Source organism: Salvelinus namaycush, chromosome 39, assembly GCF_016432855.1.
Source record: "Salvelinus namaycush isolate Seneca chromosome 39, SaNama_1.0, whole genome shotgun sequence".
Classification (NCBI taxonomy): domain Eukaryota; kingdom Metazoa; phylum Chordata; class Actinopteri; order Salmoniformes; family Salmonidae; genus Salvelinus; species Salvelinus namaycush.
Window position 1 is genome coordinate 14,038,842 of NC_052345.1, and position 9,420 is coordinate 14,048,261.

General features: G+C 44.2%; 1 pseudogene; it reads right to left on the reverse strand.

Moving 5' to 3' along the window:
• Window positions 1–5,147: 5,147 nt before the first annotated feature.
• LOC120032706 lies at window positions 5,148–7,170 on the reverse strand (annotated as a pseudogene).
• Window positions 7,171–9,420: the final 2,250 nt, after the last annotated feature.

Below are 9,420 nucleotides of genomic sequence, written 5' to 3' on the forward strand. Positions count from 1 at the left end.
CAGAGATGCATACAAAGCTCTCCCTCGCCCTCCATTTGGCAAATCTGACCATAATTCCATCCTCCTGATTCCTGCTTACAAGCAAAAATTAAAGCAGGAAGCACCAGTGACTAGATCAATAAAAAAGTGGTCAGATGAAGCAGATGCTAAGCTACAGGACTGTTTTGCTAGCACAGACTGGATGTGTTCTGGGATTCCTCCAATGTCATTGAGGAGTACACCACATCTGTCATTGGCTTCATCAATAAGTGCATCGATGACGTCGTCCTCACAGTGATCGTACGTACATACCCCAACCAGAAGCCATAGATTACAGGCAGCATCCGCACTGAGCTAAAGGCTAGAGCAAAGCAGGACTCTAACCCGGAGGCTTATAAGAAATCCCGCTATGCCCTCTGACGAACCATTAAACAGGCAAAGCATCAAAACAGGACTAAGATCAAGTCGTACTACACCGGCTCTTGCGCTCGACAGATGTGGCAGGGCCTGCAAACCATTACAGACCATTAAGGGAAGCAGAGCCGAGAGCTGCCCAATGACACAAGCCTACCGGACGAGCTAAACCTTTTCTATGCTCGCTTCGAGGCAAATAACACTGAAACATGCATGAGAGCACCAGCTGTACCGAAGACTATGTGATCAGGCTCTCCGCAGCCGACGTGAGTAAGACCTTTAGACAGGACAACATTCACAAGGCCGCAGGGCCAGACGGATTACCAGGACGTGTACTGCGAGCATGCATTGAAGAACTAGCAAGTGTCTTCACTGACATTTTCAACCTCTCCCTGTCCGAGTCTGTAATACCAACATGTTTTAAGCAGACCACCATAGTGCCTGTGCCCAAGAACACTAAGGTAACCTGCCTAAATGACCACCGACCCGTAGCACTCACATCTGTAGCCATGAAGTGCTTTGAAAGGCTGGTCATGGCTCACATCAACACCATTATCCCAGCAACCCTAGACCCATTCCAATTTGCATACCGCCCCAACAGATGCAGTCTCTATTGCACTCCACACTGCCCTTTCCCACCTGGACAAAAGGAACACCTATGTGAGAATGCTATTCATTGACTACAGCTCAGCGTTCAACACCATAGTGCCCTCAAAGCTCATCACTAAGCTAAGGTCCCTGGGACTAAACTCCTCCCTCTGCAACTGAATCCTGGACCTCCTGACGGGCCACCCCCAGGTGGTAAGGGTAGGTAACAACAGATCCTCGACGCTAATCCTCAACACAGGGGTGCGTGCTCAGCCCCCTCCTGTACTCCCTGTTCACTCATGACTGCATGGCCAGGCACGACTCCAACACCATCATTCAATTTACAGATAACACAACAGTGGTAGGCTTGATCACCGACAAAAACGAGACAGCCTATAGGGAGGAGGTCAAAGACCTGGCCGAGTGGTGCCAGGACAACAACCTCTCCCTCTACGTGATCAAGACAAAGGAGATAATTGTGGACTACAGGAAAAAGGACAGAGCATGCCTCCATTCTCATCGACGGGGCTGCAGTGGAGCAGGTTGAGAGCATCAAGTTCCTTGGTGTCCACATCACCAACAAACTAACATGGTCCAAGCACACCATGACAGTCGTGAAGCGGGTACGACAAAACCTATTCCCCCTCAGGAGACTGAAAAGATTTGGCATGGGTCCTCAGATCCTCAAAAGGTTCTACAGCTGCACCATCGAGAGCATCCTGACGGGTTGCATCACTGCCTGGTATGGCAACTGCTCGGCCTCCGACCGCAAGGCACTACAAAGGGTAGTGCGAACGGCCCAGTACATCATTGGGGCCAAGCTTCCTGCCATCCAGGACCTCTATAGCAGGCGGTGTCAGAGGAAGGCCCTAAAAATTGTCATAGACTCCAGCCACCCTAGTCATAGACTATTTTGTCTGCTACCACACGGCAAGCGGTACCGGAGCGCCAAGTCTAGGTCCAAGAGGCTTCTAAACAGCTTCTACCCCCAAGCCATAAGACTCCTGAACATCTAGTCAAATGGCTACCCAGACTGTTCGCATTGCCCCTCCCCTCTCCATACCACTGCCACTCTCTGTTGTCATCTATGCATAGTCACTTTAATTAACTCTACCTACATGTACATACTACCTCAACTAACCGGTGCGCCCGCACATTGACTCTGTACCGGCACCCCCCTGTATATATTGTTATTTTTTGCTGCTGCTCTTTAATTACTTGTTACTTTTATCTCTTATTCTTATCCATATTTTTTTAACTGCACTGTCGGTTAGGGGCTCGTAAGTAAGCATTTCTCTGTAAGGTGAAATGCTTACCTGTTGTATTCGGCGCATGTGACTAATACAATTTCATTTGATTTGAAATGCTGATTGTTGCGTCATTCGAAACTAGCCGTTTGAAATACGCGTTCTAATCACACTGGTGTGATCGTATGCTACAGGGACCACTGTAGAATTATCACACCTGTGTGATGGTACGTGTGAAAGGGTTAAAAGACTGCTTTTTAGTACAATCATCTGAGTAATTCACACAATAAGGGTGATACTTTCTTTAACTTTTTCTTTACTCTGATAGATTGTAAATGACTGTTTTATATTACTGTTTAATATCATGATATCCTCTTAGTATGAATAGATTGTTTTTATATCCTTAGAGATTGAAAGTAGTGTTAGGTTCAAGCTCTTTGTGTATTTGAAGAGTGTCATTATTTAGTGGACTGCAGTGGACTGTAGGAATGTGTACTCAAAATAACTCAAGGACCCTCCTGACTGATGAGAAGTCCTGTGATATGCACAAGGGAGCATGGAGAAATCATGGGTGATGGAAAAGTACTGAAGTACATCTTTCTTGAAGGGAGAGGACGAGAGCTCAGTGTATAAGTGCACTCTATTGAATGTATGTATTAAGCTGGACATCTTCCCTGAGTAAACATTTGAAACGTCACTTGGAGTTTGTATGATAAATATGTTTATTGTGTATTGAGATATTGGTCTTCTTATTAACTCCTTTATAGTTATGTAGAAGTTATGTGTTGGAAAAACGGTGGATAATATATTTTAGGATTGGATTATATTATTTTCAATATGAATTTACATGTTACACCAACACTGGACAACTGAGTGGAAAAACATTGCCTGGAACATGACAGCGAGTTCAGTTTACTTGAGTGGCCTGCGCAGTCCTCAGACCTCAACCCAATAGAGCATATTTGGGATGAGATGGAACGGGCTGTTCGCTGCATGAATGTACTGCCGTCCAATCTGCAGCAACTGCGTAATGCCATTACGTCAATATCGACCAACAACCTTGTGGAACGTTTCCAACACCGTGTAGAATGCCCCTTTACCCGTACTAGATTGGTGTACCTAATAAACTAGAGGGCAGTACATACCTATACAATTCAGAAGTAGAATAACCACGCTGAAATAACTACTTAGGCCAATTAGATTTTCTCAACAATATAACGTGGATTAAACTCTTTTGAAACTTTTTTAAATTTTTACATTACATCAATATACAGTGACAGGTTCTAGAATCTGACGTAGAACAGCTATGTTCAGTTGGTACAACTTGTAATGTTGCAGAAAGATAGGGATTCCATATTCTACATGTCAGAGAGGCATGTTTGTTCTATATAATACATTTAGAATGTTTAGATTGGACTATTCCACAACAAGAACACCGCCCAGATAAAGGGGTGGTTTGACTAAAATATTTAATAATCTTGTATACATTTAATAAAAAATTCTGTTCTCTTCTATTCTCAAATCCAAGTAGCTTTAAAAGCATGCACAGTAATCATTTCAAATCGACATGTTAATCAATTAAGTCGTACAGGAAGTGATGCACAGGAAACAATGCAGTCCAAACGGCAATTGTCTTGGCTTCTTCATTTTCTCAATTTCTACTTATAAATGTTCTCAGCCCATACATATGCTAACAGCAACACCACCATGCCCAAATGCCACATCCAGTCGCAATAACCTAGAGAAAAGGATTTTTAATGAAAAAGCAATTAATTAACCAATTACGCAGCAAATTAACCAATGGCAATGCCAGATTGGTGAAATTCAAAGACTTAGTAGAGCTTGAGTATTTTTGCTAATACATGCACATAATATTATTCATCATGTATGTGACATGTTTCAGGGCAAATCAATTTAACTAGTTTTGTACCTTTTTCTATCTCCTCCATAGGCTGCCCCAGTAGTCTCATCTCCTCCATAGGCTGCTCCAGGAGTCTCATCTCCTCCATAGGCTGCTCCAGGAGTCTCATCTCCGTAGGCTGCCCCTGGAGTCTCATCTCCTCCATAGGCTGACCCAGGAGTCTCATCTCCTCCATAGGCTGCCCCTGGAGTCTCATCTCCTCGATAGGCTGCTCCAGGAGTCTCATCTCCTCCATAGGCTGCCCCTGGAGTCTCATCTCCTCCATAGGCTGCCCCAGAAGTCTCATCTCCTCCATAGGCTGCCCCTGGAGTCTCATCTCCTCCATAGGCTGCCCCAGAAGTCTCATCTCCTCCATAGGCTGCCCCAGGAGTCTCATCTCCTCGATAGGCTGCTCCAGGAGTCTCATCTCCGTAGGCTGCCCCTGGAGTCTCATCTCCTCCATAGGCTGACCCAGGAGTCTCATCTCCTCCATAGGCTGCTCCAGGAGTCTCATCTCCTCCATAGGCTGCCCCAGGAGTCTCATCTCCTCGATAGGCTGCTCCAGGAGTCTCATCTCCTCCATAGACTGCCTCAGGAGTCTCATCTCCTCCATAGGCTGCCCCAGGAGTCTCATCTCCTCCATAGGCTGCCCCAGGAGTCTCATCTCCTCCATAGGCTGCTCCGGGAGTCTCATCTCCGTAGGCTGCCCCTGGAGTCTCATCTCCTCCATAGGCTGCCCCAGGAGTCTCATCTCCTCGATAGGCTGCTCCAGGAGTCTCATCTCCTCCATAGGCTGCCCCAGGAGTCTCATCTCCGTAGGCTGCCCCTGGAGTCTCATCTCCTCCATAGGCTGCCCCAGGAGTCTCATCTCCTCGATAGGCTGCTCCAGGAGTCTCATCTCCGTAGGCTGGCCCTGGAGTGTCATCTCCTCCATAGGCTGCTCCAGGAGACTCATCTCCGTAGGCTGACCCTGGAGTCTCATCTCCTCCATAGGCTGCCCCAGGAGTCTCATCTCCATAGGCTGCCCCAGTAGTCTCATCTCCTCCATAGGCTGCCCCAGAGTTTCTATATCATCCTCAGGCTGTCCATGAGTCCCATCTCTACAAGCGGCTCTAGACTTTCTAACTCCTTCACAAGGTAAAATGGTTTCTCCAGGATTCGCTGACTCTTTCTGAACCTCCGGATGCCTCGGCACAGTGAGTCATGGATCCTCTGACATGAGTTGATCTCTGTGCGCCACAGTGCTGCTCTGGCTCGGATGAGCTGGGATCTCTTGCTGCCTTTGGCGAGACTGACACTGTCTTTACAGATATTGATGATGTACAGGCCAATGAATAGGGCATTTGAGGCCACGGCACATTTCCTTAATGTCCTAGAGAGGGCGAGTGGAGTGCCTTGTGCCAACATCCCAATGTCAGGTAAATCTGCAGCAAGTTTTTTGCCCTCTCCGAGTCCCACCTTGCCTGCACCCATGACCACGCCTTTCCCCTTTAAGGCCTCTATTGCAGAGTTTTTTTTACTATGCCATTGATCTTCTTTCCTAAACTTGCACCACCTTTGCCTATATTCTTCCCAACCACTAATACCACCACCTTCGGCTCCAAAGGGCAAATGTTGCTGGCCACCTTCTCCAGACTACCCATGGAGTCTTTTTATGTCCTCCATAAAACATTGAAAGATTGTATTGGCTTTCTTGTTTTGGTAGCTTTTAAATGCCACCTTTGTTACACCGGTGGTTAGACTGTTGACCCCACTGGTCACACCCTTTCCAATCCCTGCGATGGTGAGCCCCAGTGACAGCCCAGCAGTAACAGGGGCAAGACAAAGGCCTGCTATGGTCAGAGCCCCACCTGTCGCCCCCACTGCACTGCCTACCACACTGGAGATATAACCCCCTTTCTTCATCTTATTTAGTTTGCCAGCTCTCCTTTCCAGCTCTTTGAGACAGTCCAGCATTCTGGAGTGGCGCTGACTGAACAGATCAATGAAGTGCAGGGCAGAGTCCTGGAACAGGAACGTCAGTCTGAGGTGCTGGTTCATCCTAGCAGGAGAAACATATTCCACTTTTTCATCAGAGCCATTGAGACATGTTGCTGGAATCGATGAATGAATGATCAGAAATGTGTGCCCTCAATGTTAGTAAGCTAGTATTTGCAAATGTAACAAAACAAAACTGTAAAGGTTTACCTGATATCACTCAAATGGCACAAATGATTAAACATGGTCTGCATGGACTTTTCATTCACTTCAGTGCTGGTGTCAATCATCAAGTTGTCATTCTTCTCTCGGCAAAATGTTTTTCTAATATTGATAATAAAAAACTATTTATAAAGCACTTTTCAGCTACAGCAGAAGTTGCTATAATGTTACATAATAATATAAAGTATTTTACTGGTATGTCTGAAACCAATATTGTGTTAAATAATTTAAACTGATTTCCTCTTACACATTTCCGAATCTCATTCTCTCACACAGCTGCTCAGAGATGTGTATGTAATTTTCCAAGTACACGTACAGCACCTCCACATTGAGGAGGCATGGGGAAAAGAAGGCTGAAGCGTCCCTCTTAAAGTGGATGAGGAGAGGACAGGCCATTCTAGCAGAGGTGATGACAGCTCGGACACTTGTTGGTTCCCTCCCCTGAGGCAGAGGACACAACCGGTTTTCATCAGCAAATACAAACACAGAAGTGACCACCAGCCTCTCCACAGCATCCATGAAGTAGTCCAGCTCCTCCAGCCCTTTGAGAGTGTCCTTCAGTACAGCTTCCAGCTCCTTCTCCAGCTTCTTAAGCCTACGGTTTGCAGTCACCTGGGTCAGATAGCCTTTCGTGAACTCTCCTAATGCCTTGGTCTTGTCTTCTGCATTCAAGACTCGGCCGAATTTAAGATCGATTATGTCTGCCATTTCCTTGATGTTCTTCATCTTGGATTGTTCCTCCTTTCTCTGCAGGATCCACCTTGGATGCCTGTCACAGAATTCCTTCACTGTGTGGACATAGCTGAGGGTGTCTGAGATGTATTGACCCAATAACTCTTTCATGCAGTTTAGGAAGGCTAAAGGCTTTCTGTCTCAAAGTACTTTACAGGTTCTCTATTGAAGATAAGTACAGTAAAATATCTTCTATTGAAGATAAGTACTTTACTAATCACCTATTACACAGATCTGTTCCCAGAAGATCAATGATCAATACCCAGAAAGATGTATAAAACAAATATATACCTTAATGCACTGAATCTTGCAGATGGAGTTCAGTCAACTTAGGCTACCCATTTAAAATTTAACAAAATAACTTTTGCTAAAAGTTTAAAGGTAAATGAGTCTGAGATGTGTTCCACCTTCATTCCTTTTTATATCCCTCAAGCCAATGTTTCTTACTACCAAGACTTTGTGATCTTCAGCCATTTGTATTTTGCTCCCTGCTAAGGGCTAAGGCACGGTGGCTCGGGTCAAATGTCAGCTGATAGGGCTGCTGTTGAGAGCAGGGGGTGAGGTACTCAGATGCCCATAGCTTCCACACGCAATAGTAATTGTGTTATCATTGTTATTATGTAAATACAAATATTTCTAGCAGTGTAAGGTAAAGCTAGAATACATTTTTGGACTTATAAATGAATGATATATACCCATTGATTCTTCAAGAATACAACTTATACACTGATTATACTAAACATTAAGAACACCTGCTCTTTCCATGACAGACTGACCAGGTGAATCCAGGTGAAAGCTATGATCCCTTATTGATGTCACTTGTTAAATCCACTTCAATCAGTGTAGATGAAGGGGAGGTGACAGACTAAAGAAGGATGATTTTTAAGCCTTAATTGAGACATAGATTGTGTATGTGTGCCATTCAGAGAGTGAATGGGCAAGACAAAAAAATGTAAGTGCATTTGAACTGGGTATGTTAATAGTTGCCAGGCGCACCGGTTTGTGTCAAGAACTGCAACGCTGATTGTTTTTTCACGCTCAACAGCTTCCCACGTGTATCCAGAATGGTCCACCACCCAAAGGACATCCAGCCAACTTGACACAACTGTGGGAAGCATTGGAGTCAACTCAGTACTAGAAAGGTGTTTCTAATGTTTGGTATACTCAGTGTATATGCCTGATGAGCTTTGATTAACTGTTATACCCCATCAGAATCCCAAATATTATCTTGGTGTATGCCAATGTTTGTAAAAAAAAACATGAATGTAGACAATCACTGTACAGCCTCAAGACATGGCTGTAACTATTATTTTGATATCATGGATGGTCCGGCCTTGCATTCCTAGCTCTATGAATTTGAGTGGTTGCATTTCTCCAAGCCCAACCCTCAGCTTTTGCCAAAACAGAGGCTGGGCAACCGCTTTGTTATTGTTACGATTAAGGATTTTAGCTCCAGTTCATGACAGCCGACATTTTCCAGATACATTCAAAGTCTCATATGCAGGTCTCAGCTCAGGTGTCAAATCGTGACATTGTATATTATAATACGTAGCTTTTTAAGGAACATTCTGATCTACAGTTTATTGTATGGAGGTTGATTTACATCATGATCTGGGTAATTGTTCAATGTGCTGCAGACCCAGATAAGGATATTTCATAATTTACTAATAAAGCACTTTCAATGGAGATTTGCCTCGACAATGCTTTTTAGTCCAGGAGTAGGCTTGTCCCATAATTCACTGCACCTGCACTCTAACATCCATCAAAAAGTTGGCAACAACTGGGTTTATGAAGCACTTATGAAAATCGCACCATATTGAAAATTACTGTAGATTTTGCACATGGGCGCTTGAAAGTTTATCTGCTAAATCATATCAGGTTTAATTCCAGCTATTTAATTTTAGCATTTTCAAAATAGAAAGATGTCGATCAACATAGTTGTAGGGCTACAGTAGTCCATTTACTGTAAACGGTGAGGGTATCACTGTTTCTGAACTTAATCTCTGGTTAAAAATAGCTGCTGGCAAGTGTTTGGACCTGGGTGGGAGGCAATCTTGAGAACCCTAAAAAGGTCTCATAAACTTAACAGTGTTAATATCACACAGGGATTAAATCACGTCAAATTCAACTACTGTTGCAGATAATGACAGTTAAGGGTGTCAGTTTGTAGAGAGAAAATCATTATTAGGAAATTGGTCAAACTAGTTGAAGTGGGAGTGAGCAAATCACCTTCAAGAGAGCTCTCCATTCGACCTATACATTCGGTTGTCATCTTCTCGAAAACAAAAAATAGGCTAAAACACATTTTTATATGCCTATTACATTATTGACAAAAAAAATGTAAAAATCACGAATCTTTTG